Here is a 22,446-nt window from a genome sequence, read left to right as displayed (position 1 = left end):
CTAATGCTGTAGAAACTTGCAAAGCCAAACTGGCCCCTCTGGGGATGAAATGAGTGACCTACCCTGACTGGGGAGACCAGGCTGTGGTTCTAGGTCTTCGCCTCTCCCAGTTTTCCCATTCAGAAATACCCAGGGACAGCCCAAAATACAATTCCACCCACAGTTATTACTCCCTAAATTTACAGTCTGGTTGGCTAACAAGGCTGGTCCAGTATTAAACAATGTTAGTAAGCACTAGATTGTGGCAAAGATGACAAGTAATATAGATGTTCAAAAAAGAGGGAGTGATACAGATCTGAGCAATGGCTCTTAAAAAAGTTGGGCTTGGACTGGCACTAACTCCTTCCCTCCTTTGCAATCAGATAAGGTTTGAATCTGGATTTACTAGGACTTAAGTTGGGGAAGTATAAGATCTCTGGGCTTCAGTATTCTTGTCTATAAGATAGGAAAAATAACGACGACATCTGAGGCGGTCTATGAGTGTTAAATCCTAGCTGAGTAGGTGCTTAGTAATGTTTGATCCTTGCCTTCATTTCCATGGCTGCAAGGAGTTCCTTCCAGGATGAATCCCTGGGAATGGCTCACCGATTGGACACAGAGCTTAGATTTGCAAGGCTGCTGGCTTCTCCCTGTGGGGAGGCAGTGCTATAAACAACCGTGAGTCAGTAGCTGCTTTTCCTAACTTTACACCCAGCTCCCCAACTGGGCCAAGTTATGTCTTTCTTAAACCAGAAACTCCAAGGCATACCTTGTACCAAGAGATATACCTGATCCACCTACTCGCTTGGCTGAAAGCACCAGACTTCTCAGTGTTAATGCCGACGTCAAGTTCTGGAGCCGTTCAGCTTCCCTCCCCAGATTCTCCTAATTTATAAACATTTCCCAATTTTACTATACACAAAATCGGAAGTTACAAAATTGTAGCTCTGCACTGAAGTGCAGTTCATTGTGTAAAAACAGGCCTAGGAATATATCTTTAAAAAAATTTTTATCCGTAAGAAACTGGTCATGTTTCGAGAGGAACTACAGCATAATGGATAAGAGCATGGACTCCGGATCCAAACGACCTGGACTTGCTTCCTGGCTCTGCCACTGAATAGCTATGTGACCTCGGGGAAATTATTTAACCTCTCAGTGCCTCAGTGTACTCATCTATTAAATGGGAAAATAATTGTACACATAGGGTCGCTGTGATGAGTAAATGAGTTAAAATATATTTAAGTATTTAGAGCAGTAAGTGGCTGGTGTAAGTAATATATTTGTGTGGCCATGATTGATATTATTATGTCTCCCTAGTGGGGAGGTATCAGGCCTTGATGGATACTATATCTTAAAGAAGAGGGCACTAGCCAGGTCCAGACAGCTTCACAGGGGAGTTTTATCAAACATTCAAAGAAGAACTAATACCCGTTCTCCTCAAACTATTCCAAAAAATTCAAGCAGAAGGAAGACTTCCAAACTCGTTTTATGAGGCCAGCATAATTCTAATTCCAAAGCCAGATAAAGACACTACAAAGAAAGAAAACTACAGGCAGGACATACAAATGGCTAAGAGACATATGAAGAAATGCTCACCATCACTAATCATCAGAGAGATGCAAATTAAAACAACAATGAGGTATCACCTCACACCTGTCAGAATGGCTGCCATCAACAAATCATCAAACAAGTGTTGGCGAGGGAGTGGAGAAAAGGGGACTCTAGTACACTGCTGGTGGGAATGCAGACTGGTGCAGACACTATGGACAACAATATGGTGTTACCTCAAAAAATTCAAAATGGAACTGCCATTTGACCCAGTGATCCCACTTCTAGGAATATACCCTAAGAAGCCTGAAACACCAATCAGAAAGATTGTATGTACCCCCATGTTCATAGCAGCACTATTTACAATAGTTAACACCTAGAAACAGCCCAAATGTCCATCAGTAGACGAATGGATAAAAAAGCTGTGGTACATATACACAATGGAGTACTATGCAGCTGTAAGAAAGAAAGATCTCTTATCCTTTGAGACGACATGGAGGGACCTGGAAAGTATTATCCTAAGCAAAACAAGCCAAACAGAGAAAGACAAGTATGATATGATCTCACTTATTTGTGGAATATAACGAATATAACAGTCTGAGGAATGGGGTAGTCCCAGAGACATGGAAGTGGAGTTCAGACTCACAAATCTTAAAGGAGGGGGATGGGGAGGGGAGGGATGAGATAAACCAAAGATCTTATATGTACGTATGCGTAACCAATGGATATAGACAACAATGCTGGGTTGGGAGTGGGGTAGTGTCAGGATTGGGAGGAGGGTGTTTGGGGGGGGAAAAGGAGAAACATCTGCAATAAAAATAAATTTATAAAAATTACAAAAGGAAAAAAAAAGAGAGCACCAGGAAAGCCAGCACTGTGGGGCCTGGCAACAACAGGGGGCATAAAAAAGAATACTCTTAGGAAGGTATGCGCCCAGGTGGCAGATTCTAATGAAAAGGCCCGGGATTAACTACCGACAATGAAACTGCCATCAGAGAGCCCCTTTAAAATTTGATGGTCTTGGTTGTAGATTCTGGGATTCTTGGATACAGTTCCTCTGCCAGCCTGTTCCAAGACTTATTTTGGTGAGGATGACAATGCTAACACAGGCTGAGTCATAACAGGCTCCTTGTTCTGTCTCCTGGACCTCTGGTTGCCACTGCACGGACATGTCCAGCTTGGCAGGCAGCTGGCATCTTAAGGATCCAGGTCGTTATCAGATGGACACTCACTAAACAGAGCCCCTCCCTGCCTGATAGAGTGTGCTGCAGCGCACGTAGGCTGAAATACCTCGTATCTCTGCCTGGGCAATTACATCCCAACTACCCTTCATTCCAAGGCAGCCAGAGCCAGTTGGGACACAGTGCTTGGGGAGGAAGCCAGGTATTTCTCCTCCTTCCGTCTTTGATTCCACAGGCATTTTATTTTAAGCTTGGGCTCTAACTGCGATGTCCAGCATGGGAAAAAAACAACCTGAAAGGCAGGACCTAAGCTGCATCTGCTTGTGGAGCTGTCTTTTGTCTTTTGAAATGAAGCCAAATGACCCAGCTTCTGACCTCTAAGACAGAAAATCTAGAAGCAGCATGTCCCTCCCCAGCCACTGCCTGTCCGGTGAGCCTGTTGCATATACCTGTACTTTCGTGGTACAGTCTGCTCTGATGTTCGAATTGATATAAAAATACTAGTATGGGATTCAAAGTCTGAGTGTATAAAGTGCACATCTAGGCATGGTCTCTTGGCCAGGTCCCAGGGTTTTCAGCTCACCCAGCTGGTCCCCAAAGTTGGACTCTTGCATTAGAAATGATCCCACACAGTTCTGATGACATATGGTTTATGACAACTTACCTGGTTTGGGAAATCTCCAAGTTAATGTTCTCTTATCTGGGCAGAGAGAATCATGTTTGAATACTAACAATTGGTATCATTTCTTGAATACATGCCATGCTCCAGGCAGCCCGCTAGGGGTGCTTTGCACAGCGCTCTCTTGCAGTTTCCCCCAGCAGCATTCCAGGGAGGTGCTGTGGTCAGCTCCTCCTTACACCTGAGATACCATGATGTTAGGTAACTTGCTCAAGGCCACCCAGGTAGGAGGTGGTAATGCCAGTATTTGAACCAGGCAGTCTGATCCAGGGCACGCTCCTACCCCATAGTGCCCACGGATGTGGCATCTCTCTGCTTAATTCTCTTCAAGGATTGGACTGATGCCTGAGAATGATTGTCCTCTTTGTGTTTTTTTTTTTTATCAGTGATTAAAAAATTTTTTTCTTTATTGATTTTAGAGAGAGAGGAAGGAAAGAGGGAGAGAGGGATAGAAACATCAATGAGAGAGAACATTGATTGGCCACCTCCTGCATGCCCCCCACTGGGGATTTGGCCCACAACATGTACATGTGCCCTGACCGGGAATTGAACCGGCTACCTCTTGATGCATGGGTTGACATTCAACCACTGAGCCACGCTGACTGGGCATTGTCCTCTTTGCTATTATCAGTCATATCAGCCAGCAGAGGACAGAAGCTTCTACTTGTTGATGCTTTTGGCTAATTTGCTACATCCTTAATATTAGAGATAATAATGCAACAATTGGTTGTTTCTTCATTGATTTCTACTACTTTGATTCAATAAATATTTAGTGAGCATTTACTTTGTGTCAGGTATTATATTAGACATAGCAAATAGGGCCAATATAGGGTACTTGCTTTCACAGAACTTATACTCTAGAAAGAGAAATAATCTCCCCATGTTCCCAAAATGGCCCACAAGGCTCCTGAGATGAACCCTGTCTTCCTCTTCAGTCCCATCCCCCCTACCTTTGTGTTGAACTTCCTACCACCTCAGAGCCTTTGCACCTTCTATTCCATCAGCCTGAAATACTCCACACCTTTGCCTGGTTAAATGTTCCCCATCCTTCAGGTCTCAAATGAAATGTCTCTTCTCCAGGGAATTCTTCATAGTCCCACAGATTAGGCCAGGTTCCCTCTGTTACATCTCATCACAGCTCCCTCTGCTTTTAAGTTTTTTGTAATTATTAGATTAATCCACCAGCTCCTTCAGGGTATCAGTAATGCATTTGTCATTCACTACTATACTTCTAGCACACAGTAGGTGCTATCCTAATACTCTGACGTGAATGGAGATTATAAAGCAAAAACTGGGGCATGTTACTCCCCAGTCCTCCAAGAAGCAAACATCAAGATAGGAGTAAAAGTGCCAGGATTTTATTAGGGGGAAGACATATGAACATAAAATGGGGAGGAAGCTGGAGGAAGCGAGGTGGGTCTTCAGGCTGTGATGGAAGTCTGATCTTAGAGTGAAGGGAAGAAAGGAAATTGAGGAGAACTGTACTATACATTCTAGTGCAGCCTGGGGAAAGTTCAGCGAGGCCATCAAAGAGATCACCAGCCAGAGTGGAAGGTCAGAGGGGTGCCCTGTCTCCCAGGGCAGATGCTTCAGCATCCCTGCCGCACGCACTCATTGGCTGGGAGCGCCGCGGGGGCAATGGTCTGGCAGCTGCAGAGTGGAGTCCAGAGCGCAGCAGCAGGGGGCGCTCATCAATTTCGCTTCCTGAAGGTGGAAGCCTGGGAGGCCCCTTCTCCTGGCTGCCATGAGGCAGTTCAGGGGTAAGAGGAGTTGACTAATAGTTAATATGGAAGAGAAAAATTGCCAAAGGTATATCTTCCACAAAAGGGCTGGAAACCTTACAAGGCTCAGTAAGTATTTATTGAACACATACTTTTTTGAGACCTTGGAAGACACTGTAGGATTGACTGACTCTACAGGGGCCCTTCTCAAAGAGCCTATCAGCTGGTTAAGAAGCAAAGTAAACTCACGCGCATGCTCTGAAGCCTCGGTTTTCTCATTTTGAAAGTGAAGAAACTCAACCATGTGTGACACGTGACAGATCCAGTGGGCTCTGTGACTAGAGTTTAAAATAACGATGTGATGTCCTCCAGCTTTTCCAGTCACTTCAACAGGGCTGAGAGTTTTTTTTTTAAGTTTTCGAAGAAACTTTTGGCTTAGGACGTGTACTTTTCTTGCAGTTACTCAGGTCAAGAGTCCCCTGAGACTTTTGCTTTAAGAATATCTCAAGTAAAAGGACGGCAGTTGAAATATGTGATCAGCACCAAGGGAAAATTTAGTACTGAGTTACCACATGTGGGGAAATCCCTGGGGAAGGGCTCTGTGGCGAGTGCGTGGCTCCTGTGCTCACTGTGGGGTCGGTTTCTGAGCTCCTAAGCCTACAGCGTTCAGTTTGCTGTAGCACAGGCATTGGGATGTTAATTGGTCAGGGTTCTTTCCATTGTTGTGGGTTGAGGATCCTGGAGGGAACTGGAGAGTTGGCCTGGCGTGGACATCCTTCCTCTCCCTCACCACCAAAGAAAGGGGGCACCCCCCTTCTTATTATATGTTCCTCTTTTTTTTTTTATCCTCACCCGAGGACATTTTTCCACTTTTTGTTCAGATAGAGCGGGAGGGAGAGAGAGGAAGAGAGAGAGAGAGAGGAAGAGAGAGAGAGAGAGAAAGAGAGAGAGAGAGAGAAACGTCGACGTGAAGGGACACATCGAGTGGCTGCCACCCGCACAACCAACCAGGGCCGGGGACAAACTGCAACCGGGGTACGTGCCCTTAGCGGGAACCGAACCTGGGTCTCTCTGTACCGCAGGCCGTCACTCCAACTGCTGAGCCAAACCGGCCAGGGCTATATGTTCCTCTTTTAATACATTTTACCCTTCTGTGCTGCCCCTGAAATGAATCTTATCCTGGTTCCACCTTTGAGTTGGTTTGTTCTTTCTAGGAGTTGCTTTTAATTCAGTAACTACTTCCTGAACAACTAACTAGTAAATGCAGATAATGTGTCCCAGTCGTCAAATACAGCGAATGAGGGGAGTGCACTGGCTAATGCATAAGGCGTGTACATGGAATCTAAATTTCATATCTGTATCTCAACGAACCATGGGGATGAAGTGGAAATAGGTTTCCCAGGTGTGGAGGCAGGATTCGATCCAGGACTCAGTGTTAATCATCAGAGAAAGAGGTTTCATACTGAGCGAATAGCATGAGCAACAGCCGATTGTGTTTATCATGCTCTCAGGAGACATGCAGTTTGTAATGGTTGGAAGATAAGGAGGGATCCATGGACAGATGAGAAGAAAAAAGTGGGGTGGCGAGTAAACCACAGCAGTCCTTGAAAAATGTGTGCAGGAGCATCATAGTTCAAAGAGAGCCATTGCTTTATAAGCAGGGGACAAAGTTAGAGCCATTTTAGGAAACAGTGCCCAGGTAAATGACAGAAATGAGACAGAGTGACTAGTGGCCAGACTCGGGCAGTAACTGAGGAGAGAGAGAATCATTTCTGTAGAAATAAATATAAGGGGCAGATCTGAGAGATGGAATGGATGTGGGAGTGGAGAAGAAGAAGGCTTTGAAAGTGACCCAAGATTTCAAGCCCTTACATACTGGGGACAGGGGATGGGGGGGATACTGCGGAGAGGGGAGACACTGTAGGAGGGTCTTCTAGGTTTGGAAAGGGGATCCTCACCTAGGTCACATTGCATTTGAGTGGCTGCAGGATGTACATCTTGACGTGTCCCTGGAAATTTAGGTCTGGAGCTCAAGCATATAGTCAGGGTTGAAGATGGAGATCCGGGTGTTGTTAGCATACCGGTAGTAGTGAAATGACAAATCGTTTAGCTTCCTTAATTACTTAAAGAAAGGCTTGGGTTTTTGGTTACATGGGTGATGGCAGCTGGACGGGTGTTTCTGGTGTCTGAATGAATAGTCCAGATCCTTCTTGGATCCTTGAGATTCCAAGAGAAAATCCTTCACCTCTTCTCCCTCAGTTGTCTAGCTTCTAATTCTGTAAATAACAGCTGGAGAGGGTGAGTGGGGGCCAACTCAACAGCTGTGTATTGGGAATCAAGAAGGCATCCAGAGCCCTGGCCGGTTTGGCTCAGCAGTTAGAGCGTCGGCCTGCGGTCCCGAGAGACCGGGGTTCGGTTCCTGCTAAGGGCATGTACCTTGGTTGCAGTTTGTCTCTGGCCCTGGTTGGGTTGTGCGGGTGGCAGCCAACTTGATGTGTCCCTTTCATGTTGATGTTTCTCTCTCTCCCTCCCACTCTATCTGAACAAAATGGAAAAATGTCCTTGGGTGAGGATAAAAAAAAAAAAAGAAGAAGACATCCAGAATAAAGATATTGTCTGGCTACAGCTGCTGCCAAGATATATGTGTGTGTGTGTTTGTGTGTGTGTGTGGGTGGGTGAGAGGAGCAGGTAAAATTGCTGCCCAACCTTTTTTTTTCTTTTTGGTTGTTGTTAATCTTCACTGAATGATATTTTTTCCATTAATTTTTTTAGAGAGAGTGGAGGGAGTGGTGGGGGAGAGAGAGAGAGAGGGAGAAAGAGAGAAACATTGATGTGAGAGAGACACAGCGATTGGTTGCCTCCTGCATGCACCCTGACTGGGGCCAGGGATCGAACCTGCAACCCAGGTATATGACCTTGACTGGGAATCGAACCTTGACCCTTTGGTGTGCTGGCCGATGCTCTAACCATTAAGCTACACCAGCCAGGGCTGGCCGACCTTTTTTAATGGTGGTAAATTAAATATCCGTTTAAAAGTTTTAATTCTGTACCAAAGATGATTTTACCTCATATTTTATTTCAATCCCTGGTGTTTAGAAAATCATAAATCTACGTTCAGAATTCTCCGCTTACCGGTGCCGACCCTGTGCACGCACGTCCTTCACGCAGGCAATGGAATGTGCTCAGAGACTCTGCTCGCTGCAAACTGCCCCAGGCCAGTGCCTCAAGGAGAAGCACTGGGATCTAGAAATACCTGAAAAGATGAAAAATTCAAGAAAAGGCTGCAGTTCCTAACCCCTGCTGAAGAGAGGCCTCTTCCTGGAAAGTGATCCGGGATTTGTCCGAGTAGTTTTGTCCCTGGCCAAACAAGCATAAGCCTTGGGCTAGATAATCTGTTTCTAATCGTATTTTGGATTACCCCTCACACTAACCAAATGTTGGTTTGTCTGGGGAGGCCAGTGCTCAGGCCCCAGAGAGACATGACAAACATCCACTGAGACCCAAGAGACTCCCGCTGGTTGGCTCTTCCTAGCGGCTGTCTCTGCCCCTGGGACAGGGCTGGAAGTTAAGAGCTTCTTCAGCCCGGGACTGTCCCCTTTGGCCACTCTTGGTTCTTAAGTATGCTCTGCCCACCCCCAGCCCCCGACCAGGGACATTTGGCAATGTTTGGACATTTTTGTCACCACAGAAGGGAGGGAAGAGTGTTACTGACATGTAGTAGGTTGAGGTCTCCGTGATGCTGCGAAACGCCCCACCATGCATTCGACAGCCCCCCACAGTAAACAGTTATCTGGCCCCACATGTCAGTGGTGCCCTGCAGTGCAGCCAAGTCTAGCAAAAACCCTCACCAATGATGTGTGTTTCCAACAGTGAGTTGATAAACCTCACAGTAGGTTGATGCTGATACACCAGCATCTTCAGGGGCATAAAAGTGGGCTTTGCCTGTTTTCTTGGTAAAAATACTCTTACTGTATTTGATAGCAAGCTACCAAGGTGATGTCATTAACATGGAGTTTGGAAAAGTTGCCTAGAATAGGCTCTAGCCAGTCCCAAACATTCACTTGGGACCCACTGAGTCTCAAATCTCAGGAAGAACAAGCACACCGGCACACTGTCCCACAAATGACTATGGCTGGCAGGGTCGGGCTAAGTCATACTGGGGCTTAAGGCAAAAGGAGAAATCAGTGATACTAATAGTGTCTTTATTAAATATTTTGAAATTTTGCTCATGATAGATTTTTTGCATTAATTTTGATTTTTAAAAATATTGCATTAGCCCTGGCCGGTTTGGCTCAGCTGTTAGAGAGTCGGCCTGCGGTCCTGAGAGACCCGGGTTCAGTTCCTGCTAAGGGCGTGTACCTCGGTTGCAGTTTGTCCCCAGCCCTGGCCCTGTTTGGGTCATGCGGGTGGCAGCCACTCGATGTGTCCCTTTCACATCGATGTTTCTCTCTCTCTCTCCCTCCTGCGCTGTCTGAACAAAAAGTGGGAAAATGTCCTTGGGTGAGGATTAAAAAAAAAAAAATATTGCCCTGGCCGGTTTGGCTCAGCGGTTAGAGCGTCCGCCTGTAGTCCAGAGAGGCCCGGGTTCGGTTCCCGCTAAGGGCATGTACCTCGGTTGCAGTTTGTCCCCGGCCCTGGTTGGGTCGTGCGGGTGGCAGCCACTCGATGTGTCCCTTTCACATCGATGTTCTCTCTCTCTCTCTCTCTCTCTCTCTCTCTCTCTCTCTCTCTCTCTCTCCCTTCCACTCTGTCTGTACAAAAAATGGAAAAATGTCCTCGGATGAGGATTAAAAAATAATAATAATAAAATAAATAAATAAATAAAAAATATTGCATTAAATGTTACTTATTTTATCTTTATTTCTCCCCTCTTCCTCCTATTTATTCTCCTCCCTTTCTTTTATTCTCACCAATCTTCTTTTTTCTATTTATGGTGGAATGGCTACGCTACCAGAGCCAAACTATATAGGTTCAAATGAGCAAATTGCTTTGTCACTTACTAACCATATGACTCTGAGCAGGTACCTGACATATAAGTGCTAGCTATTTTACATATGTGTGCTTTTTTGCATATATACAGGTTTTATACACTCACACACACACACACATGCTAACAAATATTGGCTTTTCTCTTTGTGTTGGGACTTTGCTAATCATTTTATAGACATCATCTCATTTAATTTACATACATGCACATTCCAGAACGTGAGGTTTATGGATGAGGAAACTGAGGCCTGAAGAGGTGAAGGAACATGCCCAAAGTCACACAGCTAACTGGTGGAGGGGCTGGGTACCTAATCGACTCTGTCTGATTCAAGTTGTACATATTTTGCGAGCCAAGCCCGTGTGCAGCTTCCTCACTGGCAGTGCCGTGGGTCTGCTTCAGGGCACCTGTTACTATGAAGGTCGTGAGAAACCACTGGCGAGCTCCTGCGAGCCACGCCCCGGCTCAGCACCCCGGCTCAGCACCCCGGCTCTGCACCCCGGCTCCGAACCCCGGCTCTGCACCCCGGCTCAGCACCCCGGCTCAGCGCCCCGGCTCTGCACCCCGGCTCTGCACCCCGGCTCAGCGCTCAGGCCCAGCGCCCCGGCTCTGCACCCAGGCCCAGCGCCCCGGCTCTGCACCCAGGCTCCGCACCCCGGCTCAGCACCCCGGCTCAGCCCCGGCTCAGCACCCAGGCTCAGCGCCCCGGCTCTGCACCCCGGCTCAGCGCCCAGGCCTGAGGTTTCCACTGAGGCCAGTGTCCACCATCACAAGGCAAAGCTGCAGTCTGGAGTTAATTGGGGGAATTTTATGCTTCCTACAGAGTTATTAAGGAGAGATGAAACCTCTATCTGCCTTTTAGAGAAGGAATAAGAGGGAAGCTTGAACATTCTTGCACCAAATTGGAACTCTTACTTAGAACATTCGGGATCAGTCATTCATTAACTACCTGGGTGTAGAACCCCAGAGGCTCCATTCATAGATTACAATGCGAATGGTGCCCTGGAGTTGAGTGACAGGTGATCCTGCTTCTGGAAGTTCCTTCAAGCTCTTTACAGTTCAAAGCAAAAGAGGATGCCAATCAGATTCCTCTCTGAGGCAAATCCTGAATGACAGGTGCTTTTCTTTTAAGGAGTCCTCGCCAGATTGGGAAGGCTGCTGTGAGAAGCATACTCTGGCTGTGGCCAGTCTCCTGTTCAGGACAGATGGCCCGACAAATGCTTTTGCACAAGTGTCCTCATTAGATCTGCCTGTCAGCCCCTTCCTGGCATTCTGTACTTTTCCAGAAGGCACGTATCACAACTCTGGAGTAATGCTGTTTGCTATTTGCCTGGTTGTTTACTATTTGTCTGCCTGTATCTTCAAGAGGGCAGAACCCATGTTTAGTTTGGTCATTACTATATTTCCAGCCCAAAGCCTGGCACACATTAAATTAGTAGTGTATTAGTCAGGTGGATGGATAAAAGAAAACCAATGATGCTCTGGCCAGTGTGGCTCAGTAGTTAGAACATTGGCCCTTGCATCAAAGAGTCGGGCTCAATTCCTGGTCAAGGGCACATACCTGGGTTGCAGGTTCGGTCCCTGGCCCCAGTCGGAGCATGTGAAGGAGGCAGCCAATTGATATGTCTCTCTCACATCAATGTTTCTCTCTCTTCCTCTCTCTAATCCCCTCCCTTCCACTCTCTCTAAAAATCAATGGAAAAAAGTATCCTCGGGTGAGGATTAACACAAAAATAAATAAATAAGGAAGGAAGGAGAGAAAGAAAGAAAAGAAAAAGAAAGAAGAGAAAAAAGAAAAGAAATAAAGAGAGAAAGAAAGAAAACAATGAGAGAGAATGCATATCCAAATGGATGGAGGGACACCCAGAGACCAAAAGTGAAGACTGGACAAGGTCCCAAAGTCCCACTCCACTTCCCTGAAAAGTTGGGGGCCGGAATTCTAGCATAATGCCTAAAGCAGGGTAGGAAAAACAAATCATGACTCTTCTAGAAAGGTAACTATGAAATACAGATGAGACCTAAATCTTATAGATCACAGTTGGAGTCAAAATCTGCTTTTAGATCTTCTGTTCACTGTGGAGGACGAGCTATGGAATGGTTTCCTGAGACGGCCAGGAAGCCACAGGTCTCGGCAATCTTCTGCCCTCACAGTCGGCCCCACAGCAAGACAGCTCCTCCTCTCAGGGACCACCTTGGAATGGCCTGGGGCTGCCCGTCAGGTCAGGCGGGCCGTTGGCGGGATGCCAGTTTGGAGATGGGTCTCCTAGAAGGAAGCCACAGCGAAGATGGAGACAGCAGCAGCTCCCAGGTTCTCTAACGTCTTATTTCACTCAACACGTCAGTTAGGAGAGAAACCAAAGAGAAGGAGCACAAGCTGAGCAAAAGTTAGCTAAAACTTAGCCTCTTAGATTGTTCATATTTATTGCCAATTACCCTGAGTTTGCTGTTCACTGCAAGGGCCAAACAGGTTTCATCGATGTTGAAAGGAGCCAACTTTTAAGAACCAATCCATCCAATTCTGGAATGAACAGTCCTTTATGGAGGAAGAACTGCGCTTCAGGACCATGAAAATGGCCAGGAGATGAGAAAAGGGTGGTTTAGCTAAGAGGTCGTTTTACTAAGTCAGGCTATGGGTGGCTCAGAGATGTTGAATTAATAAAAGGAGGCAGGGAACTTCACAAATGGAAATGAATTCTCATTGATTAATGATGTGCAGGAAAACTTTTTGTCATTATTAATGCATGTATGTACCGCTGACCTGGGATGGGAAGAATTTCTCTGTCTTGTCACTATTTGAAAAAGTCTCCCTCACTCCATAATGTGTGTGTGTGTGTGTATGTGCGCACGTGCATGTGTGAGTGTGTGTGTGTTTGGCTTAAGTGTTTCAAGAAAATGTTGGTAGTAGTTTAGAGGGTAAGACATATAATTGTTGTGTTTGTCTTTCAGCCCTTCGTAGGAAGTATATAAGAGATGATTGCTGTTTGAAAGTGCTCTGCGAGCCTCTGATGAAAGGTAATGAGAAGTTTGAGCCGTGATTCCTGGATGTGTGATTATAACGTGTGATTATATGTTAGAGTGCTGCTGGACTATTTCAAATACATTCCTCTCCTGCATCTCAAACAGGACAATATGCGCTGAGAGGGGCGGGGAGAAGGGCCAGAAGGAAGAGGAGATGTTGGAACACAGACTGTAGTATTTGATGTTAGCCAGGAGGAAGTTAGCCTGGGAACTTGGGGGTCTGTGCAGAAGTTGCACATCTTGAGTGGAACCAGGGGAGTTGGCCCCGCTCTACCCCTTGCACTCTGAATTCCGTTGACTTTTCTGGTGGTCTGTTTGTTCAAGTTTAGCAAGGACTTAGTGACTGTGGTATCATTACAGTGGAAACCATCTTCAGTTTTTCAAGAATTGTTTCTGTTGTAACATTGAGCATGAAAACCTTTGCTGTTTTCTGCATTTATGATGCTGCTTTTCTTAGAGAGCCCCACATAAGTTCTTCAGCCAAGTCTTAGTTTGAGAGGAAGGTGCTCTCTCTAACACCCAGTATATAGCCAGAGTGAGGCCACCTCTCAGACCAGCAGCAGCCTCTGATGGCAGGTGCCAGGGCAGCAGGCTGTGCTGATGAACCTTCCGACTCCAGAGCCAACTGGAATTCTGCATCTGCTGCTCCTACTCACAGGACCGAAGGCAAGCTAGTCAACCCCCGGAGTCGGCCTCCTCATTTGTGAAATGGGATAAGAACAGCATCTACCTCTTTGGGTTATTGTGAGCATGAAAAGAATGATTATATATAACGCTTCCAATAGGGCCTCGTAGGTAGGAGGCACCAAGAAGTGTTTGCTGCGGCTGCTTGTTACTCCCATTGCCACTACTGTTAGTGTTATTTCCTAAGACTCTATCGGTTGATTTAGAGCAAATTATTATGATTCTTATTGCCGTCATTAGTACAGTCTCCTAAAGAAATTAAGGTTGATTTAAAGCAAAATGCTCAAGTAGATAAAGTGGACACTCTTTCACTTTAAATAAAAAGTTTTTTAAAATCCTCACCTGAGGATATTTTTTCATTTATCTGCAGAGAGAGACACTTGATTGGTGGCCTCCCGCATGACTCGGACCAGGTCCAGGGACCAAACTGCAACCGAAGTACGTGCCCTTGACCAGAATCGAACCCGTGACTATTTGGTCCATGGGCTGACGCTTTAACCACTGAGCAAAACCTGCCAGGGCAGCAGTCTTTCATTTTTATTCTTAGTTTCTCCCTTTTCCTATTAGAACTCCCAATTTTTGACACATCACCATGGCTTAAGGTTTCAGTGATGTGTTCAACCAACATAGCAGTATGAGTGCAAGCTACTTAAGGCACAGATACCTACAAGGACCAAGTCACACTTTCAGAGGAGACCGACAGCCTGAACCTTTTCTGAAAAAAAGAGTAATAAATCCCACTGACTTCTGGAAATTTGGAACTGGACTTGGGTTAAGGTGGACAGTTAAGAACTATGAATGAATGAAACATGGTACAACTCCTTGTACAGCTGCTTCTCCTGGAATGCACTCTGGTGATATCAGTGTCCAGAAAGAAGGTCATAAGATTGCCCATAAAACTGTCTTTTATGCACTGAAGGTTTTGGTGCTGGATGTCATACTGATTCTCTTTAGGAAGACTCTTCAGGGGCCATATCTCTCAGCTCTAAGCACTGGGAATAGCTGGTGCCTTCTGGAACAACCATTTGTTTTCACTTATGAAGGCCACAAACTTCTCATGTGATCATTGATTATCTGATCAGTGCTTTTCGCATTGGCTGCTAGGAAGCTCAAGGACAAATTTACATTCTATCTCTGTGAATAAAAGTCGATAGTGACAACAAATAACAGATGTTCATTACAGCAGAAAACACTAGCATTCTATGGCACAGTGAATATTTCCTGGGTGGGGGGAGTGTGGGGTCCTTTTCATTGCACGCTTTACCTCCTTTTTGGATATTCATGGTATACATATTGGTATCTTAAAGGTTCTGAGAATTCTGACCGTTTGAAAGGAAAACAAAAGGAACTTTAAAAACTTTGTTTAGCTCTGTACTTATAAAACTTATTTGAACACAGAATCTTTAAAAAAATATATATCCCAGAAGCCTCTAGTTTTATAGAAAATAAGTATTAGGAAATACCACCTTTCGGTAATCTGTAATCAAATCCTGTTTACTGGATTCATGTTGGTACACAAGTTGGTTTTCCATAGGGCAAAACTTGTTTCTTCCTATTTCTGCGTAGCAGGGAGAGAGTCCCGGTGAGTGTATTGGAGCAAATGACTGACAAGGTCCCTTCAAACTCTAAAATTTAGTGATTTATGATTAAGAAAACAAAGAGAAATTTTTTCAAGGCTATCTGCTCATAGAGTTAGGAATATGAATTTATTAACATGAAGACTAAAGTTAGAAGTTAAAACATTGTATATAATTTCTGGTGCTGTTTATCCATGTCTAATGTAAACAATTGCTTTAAAAATCATGTTTAGACTGACATCCGTCAGAGGGGAGGGGGATTGTGGGGCTGGGTGAAAAAGCTGAAGGGATTAAGAAAACAACAATAACAACAAACTCATAGACACAGAAAACAGTATGGTGATTATCAGAAGGAATGGGGGAAGGTAGAGAGGGTGAAGGGGGGTAAATGGAAGGAGACTTAACTTCAATACAATACACAGATGGTGATTGTAGGGTTGTACACCTGAAACCTATATAATTTTAGTAACCAATGCCACTCCAATAAATCCAATTAGAAAACATCATGTTTATAAAAGCTCCCAGGAGTGTTTGCAAAGATACAGATTTTCATCTGATCTCCTATTTGGATATAGAATGTATACCCTCCCCCATCCTGCTTTGATAAAGGCTTGCATAATAGAGGTGATGCACCTTCATGGTGTATCTTGAGGGTGAGGGTGGTGCAATTAGATGTGTTCCTCAAGCACATGGCCCACTCAGAGACTGCATCGTTTATTCACTGGCACTTTGCCTTTAAGACCCCTTCCCCGCACCTCTCCACTAAAACTCAACAAACCAAAGACAACAGCCAGAACCTCAAACCCCAGACACATATGTGTTACTTGGGCAGAAGCCTGGGACTTGCCTCAGACAACACAGCCAGCTTCTGGAACTGTTCTGTCCCCTTGACCATTGAGCCAGACCCAAGGGGGAAGTAATAAGGTAAAATTATCTTCAAGGAGAGATGGCAGGTGCTCATGACTGAGTCCTTGGTTGACGTCCAACTTCTGCAGCGGCCAACTGGACATGTCACGGTGACTTCAGTGGCTTTCCTTGCCTTTCTCGTTGTGTAGCCCTAGTAAGTGGTGTGATTGGATTATTTCTGCCACTGTCTCTCTAGTTGTATTTCTGTGGTTTTCTCCTTGTTTGACTCTGCCTACTGTGTCAGGCATTGTGTCACAACATGCATGTGTCCCTGTCCTTGTCCTCGATGGGCATACAGTGCAGAAGGGCAGACGAGCACTGAAGTCAGTGTGACAAAGACCCCAGAGAGGCCTGCATAACGACCAGGAGGCAGGAATGAGGTGACATGTGAATGTATTGGCCACTGACTTTTCCAGTCACAGAATGACTTTCTCTGCTTAATGGCAACCAGCCAGCTAGAAGGGGAAGTATAAGCCAAGAACTCGTTTCAGATGAACTCAGGAGACTAATGGACAGAAGCTGTTAGCTGAAAGCTAGACTTTTATTTCAAGTAATTCAGTGACTGTTCAGGCCTCAATCGTGTCAGTGATTGGAGGACAAGACTATCTGGAAAGTGGACTCTCTAGAACTTACTCTCGGGTTCCCCTGAGGAAAAGATGTCCTAGAGATGGTCTTTGATTTTGAACATTCCTAGAATTAGCTTTGCTTTATGTTCAGAATGCCTCGTGTCCCAATCTCATGGCAGACAGGAAATAAATGGCCTGTTTAGAAATGGCATGTTTAAATCGCTGTGTAGATGAAAATAAAGATCATTACTGAAGAACGGGTTGTAATGTAAATTTCAGAAAGAAACTTACAACGTGCCGGTCCGCTGGCTCCTTGAGTTTGCTGTTCCTCAGAGAGCTGACGCTGGAAGGTGGTTGGCAGTCCTAGTGCTGGGCAGAATTTTGTAGGTTATTTTCAAGTTACTTTTATGACATAAAACCATGGGTGTCAACCATGTGACTTGGTACCCATCACTTCCCTGGTTGCACAAACAGTTCTTTAATTTTATGTTAATAGAAATTTTTTCCCTTTAGCAAATATTCTCTTTAGACTTAGCACTTCAGGTCTTCCCCCGAATAAAGTACATTTAATAATGTTTTGGCTATCTCTGATTATTACATCCAGGCCTCATAATACCTTTATTTTCTGCCACGGGGTTGAGGCGTTATTCATTCAGCTTGTTTCCAGACCCCGGACTTTAATACAACCCTTCACTACCCAAACCATGGGACTGGTGTGGCATTCGAAAGCAGCACTTTTGTTTCAGTTTCCAATTTGAAATTTCCAGACTTGAGAACTGTGCACCCCACTATATTTATTGTATACTCCCTCATGGGATTTCAGTAGGTTTGCATGGCTCCTACCAGACCTCAGACGCTCTTAAGGACTCCTCGTTTGTCTTTGTATTCCACAGTTCATTACATTAAGGAGGTACTTAAGAAATTTGTGCTATATACATGAAATATTTATCCTAAAAGTTTGTAAATTGGACTAGCAAATGCAGGTTTCCCTGTGCAAAAGGTGAGAAAGAGAAAATATCATGTACACAAGTCTCAAAACTGGACTTCTCATAATAATAATTTAAAAAGTAGATCAAGGAATCTTCTCATACATAGATTAAATGTGAATTGTTCCCCTGTGTAATTCAAGGATCCTGATTTACTTTGTGCTCAAATGGGGCTTTCTACATTAGGATCTTGTATTTGTGGATCAGTATGAGATCTGTAAAGTGGGAAGACGAGCCGCCTGCGACACGAAAGATGCATTTCAACGGAAAGACACGGCGAAGGTGGCTCCCACAGAGACAGGCGTTACTGCCGTGTCACTAAAAGTTCTTCAAAGCTTAGTTGATGATGGTGGGCTGACTGTGGGAGGACTGGAACGTCTCATTATTATCGGGCTTTTCCAAGTGAAGCTCTTCATGAGAGGAAACGTAAGTTGGAGCTTCGAGAGTCTCAGTTCTCGGAGGGAAACCAAGAGCACGAAAACCCACAGAAAAGCTTCGAGAAAGTGAAAACTGGCCCTCATGACACGGAAGAGTGGACCAGGCTAGCAAAAGAGCTTTCTTCACCGCGAGAACAAAGGGAACAGCTAAAGGCAGAAGTAACAAAATACAAAGAACGTGACCCGCAAATTGTGGAAGAAATAAAGTAGCCAAAGAAGCTGCTAACAGATGGACTGATAATATATTTCAATAACATTTTGGGCCAAATGAAAATCTGGGTTTGAAGGAAATAAAATTGATACCAATTTTGGGATTCCAGAAGACTTTGACTACATAGACTGAAATGCTTGATGTTGGTAAAGGATCTATGTGCTTGTGAATATGTAAATTCTTTATGTTATCCAACCAAATGTACAGAATTGTCATTTACCTGTAATTGTGTTTATTTTATTAATTTTAAATAAATATGGTGTAGATGTTTAAAAAAAGAAATAGAAAAAGAAGTGAAAAACCTCAATTCTCTGTGAAGGCCAAGGCAAAGTTGCCGCAGTATTTCTTGTCTAAAATCCTAATAACACACTAGGCACTATTTACTGAACGTGTGCTGTGTGCTAGGCATCAGGCACATGAGCTCACATAATCCTACAAAGATTTCAAGGCTTAGAGGGGTTAAATGGCTTCCTCAAAGCCACATAAGTAAACATGCCTAAAACTAAACCTACGAGCAAACCTCTCCCAAACTCCATTCTCCTAGCACCTCCAGTCTCAATGGATGAGAATGTTAGCATCTGTTTCCTCCAGTGAGAAATCCTCCCTCTGTATCCAGTTCTGAGTCCTGCTGATGGAGCATCCACATATCTGTAAACTCCCTGTACGACTTCCATTCCAGCCCCAGCCACCATCCGCTCTCTGGGGACAGCCCGAGTTTCAGTAATCTACCTTGTCCCTCTCAAATCTATTCCCCACATTGAAAGCTTGAGCAGTCTTCTCAAAAGTCACATATGATCATGTCATTTTTTTGATTACAAATCCTCCATTGAGCCCAGCCGTGGTTCAGCAGTTGAGCGTCAACCCACGCAGCAAGAGGTCACCGGTTCGATTCCGCGTCAGGGCACATGCCCAGGTTGTGGGCCTGATCCCCAGTAGGGGGTGTGCAGGAGGCGGCAGTCGATGTTCTCTCTTATCAATGTTTCTATCTCTCTCTCCCTCTCCCTTCCTCTCTATAATCAATAAAGAAAAAAAAAATTAAAAAACAAAAAAACAAATCCTCCATTGATTTTTCTGTTCACCCTTAAAGCCTGAAGTCTTTAACCAGGCCCATCAAGTCCTGTCTGGTCTGGTCCCGGATAACTGCTCAGTGTCTTCTCTTTTTCTGGGCTGTCACTACACCAGCTATTCATTCAGCCTAGAATATTCTTTCCTTCTCTTTCATAGTCTAGGTTGATGCCCACTTAGCTGACAGAGCTCAACTCAATAGTGTCTTCCTCAAGAGAATTTTATGTACTTTTATGGCAGCATGTGCTTCTCTTTCATAGTTTTAAGTTTATATTTGTTTGTTTAATTACTTAGTTACTATCTGGCTCTCCTACGAGCCCTAAGTTCATGAGGGCAGGAACCATGTCTGTCTTCATTCACCAGACCCTAGCTCAGCCTGAAAGGTAGTAAATAGTTGATATGTTTTTGTTGCATAAATTTATGCACTAGCATCTGACAAGCGGAAGAAGAGATTTTAACTCAAAAGTTCAGTGCCCCCTGTCTTTGGTTTGTCCAGGCCCCCAGATGGTCACTCTTATCAGGTGATCTCAGGTGTGAAGACCGAGGAAGGTAGAGGTTGGGGGTTCAGCTCACACCTTCCTCTGGGCCTGGGATATACAGGAAAGGCTGTCTACTGAACTTGTGATCATTGAACACTTTGCCCCAGCACCATCCTAGGCACTTTGCCTAGATTCTCCTGAAGGCAATGAACAAGTCTTCAGGAAGTTAAGTCCCCTGGAAATTAAGTATGGAGTCTGGGTTCAAGCCCAGGGCATTTGGCGATCCACATTTGTAACCCTTTTGCTATCTATCCCTGGCTTACCTTGTCTGATGATTTTTTTTTTCTTTCAAATCAGTTCCTCTCTGATCTTGATTGCTGTTCTTTCTCTTTTAAATCTGCACTAATTTTTTTCTCCTTTAATTTATTGTCTGCCTTTTCTTCCTCTATCTCTTTTCTCCCTCCCTCTATTTTTTCTTCCTCTCTTCCTCCTAATTCCATTAGTGATTAGACCTATGACATAATTTACCTGAAATTTATATTTTAGGAAGTTTTATACCATCAGCCAGGAGGAGCGTCCTGCACACGATGCAACTTTGTAGAACAAAATGCAGATGGGAATTATAAATCTCTATGCTTGCAGGTCTTACTTTTATGACTGGTTAAGATTCAGTTTTAAAATCACCTCTTGGATATATGAAGAAATGCTCAACATCACTAATCATCAGAGAGATGCAAATTAAAACAACAATTAGGTATCACTTCACACCCATCAGAATGGCCGCCATCAACAAATCATCAAACAACAAGTGTTGGCGAGGGTGTGGAGAAAAGGGGACTCTAGTACACTGCTGGTGGGAATGCAGACTGGTGCAGCCACTGTGGAAAACAATATGGTGTTACCTCAAAAAATTAAAAATGGAACTGCCATTTGACCCAGTGATCCCACTTCTAGAAATATACCCTAAGAAGCCCGAAACACCAATCAGAAAGAATATATGTACCCCCATGTTCATAGCAACACTATTTACAATAACTAAGATCTGGAAATAGCCCAAATGTCCATCAGTAGACAAATGGATAAAAAAGCAGTGGTACATATACACAATGGAGTACTATGCAGCTGTAAGAAAGAAAGAACTCTTATCCTTTGAGACCACATGGAGGGACCTGGAAAGTATTATCCTAAGTGAAATAAGCCAAACAGAGAAAGACAAGTATCATATTATCTCATTTATTGGTGGAATATAATGAATATAACAGTCTGAGGAATGGGGTAGTCCCAGAGACGTGGAAGTGGGGTACAGACTGACAATCCCCAGAAGTGATGGGGGAGAGATAAACCACGGAACTTATATGCATGAACAGTGGACATGGACAACAAACTGGGGACAGTGTGGGGAGGGGAGAATCAGTGGGGGAAAAAGGAGAAACATCTATAACAAAAATTAATTAATAAAAATAAAAAATAAAATCACCTCTTGGGTTGACCTTTGAATTTGGACTAGTAAAGGTGTAGCAGCAATATAAAGAAAGGGAAATAAACTTCAAAACTGCCTTTCCCCCCCTACTGAAGTCCACTATACATTATGAAGATGCTTCTCAAATAAAATGAGATACCGCTGCTGCTTGCTGTTTCTCTCCACTTCTCACCTCTTTTTCGCCAAGTCACCGAAGCCTCTCTTGGGACACTAGGTAATCTGAAGAAAGAACAGAGTGTTCAGGCTCCACGAGCTCTACAGAGCATTAGCTTGCATTTCTGGGTAAGCGTGATTTCACTTTCATTTACCCCTTGTCCTAACCCTTGTTTGTCCCCAGTTTGGCTCCTCTGTGTCTGAAAGCATGCGATGTGCTTGACATGCAGACAGCAAGGGTTCCCCCAGCAACCAAAAATATGCAAACCACCCCAAACCTCCCAATTCTAGGTTCCCAGCATCACCAATGTCCTTTCAGTGAGGAGCTGGCCAACATTTTAGGTGTCTCTGAGTGCTGATTTTATTCCCACTTAATAATGTAGTTTTGTGTGTTAATGGAAAATAAAATGAACGTTGGAAATCATGGGCTTAGGACTACTGGTCAAGATGGTAGAGTAGCCCTGACCTGTTTGGCTCAGCGGTTAAAGCATCCACCTGCAGTCCAGAGAGACCTGGGTTCGGTTCCTGCTAAGGGCATGTACCTCGGTTGCAGTTTGTCCCCGGCCCTGGTTGGTCGTGCGGGTGGCGACTACTCGATGTGTCCCTTTTGTGTCAATGTTTCTCTCTCTCTCTCTCTTTCTCTTTCTCTCCCTCCCACTCTGTCTGAACAAAAAAATGGAAGAATGTCCTCAGGTGAGGATAAAAAAAACGATGGTAGATAGGTAAATGCTGTGCTCGCTTCCTCCCACGTCCACATCAAAATTACAACTAAATTACAGAGCACGCACCCTT

General features: G+C 44.5%; 1 pseudogene; it reads left to right on the top strand.

Moving 5' to 3' along the window:
* Positions 1-5,025: 5,025 nt before the first annotated feature.
* Positions 5,026-18,609, top strand: LOC118617924 (annotated as a pseudogene).
* The last annotated feature ends 3,837 nt before the right edge of the window (positions 18,610-22,446 follow it).

The sequence above is a fragment of the Molossus molossus genome, unplaced genomic scaffold (assembly GCF_014108415.1).
Source record: "Molossus molossus isolate mMolMol1 unplaced genomic scaffold, mMolMol1.p scaffold_m16_p_1, whole genome shotgun sequence".
Lineage (NCBI taxonomy): Eukaryota > Metazoa > Chordata > Mammalia > Chiroptera > Molossidae > Molossus > Molossus molossus.
The sequence above is the reverse complement of the archived record's forward strand: the minus strand, read 5'-3'. Positions and strand labels throughout refer to the sequence as shown.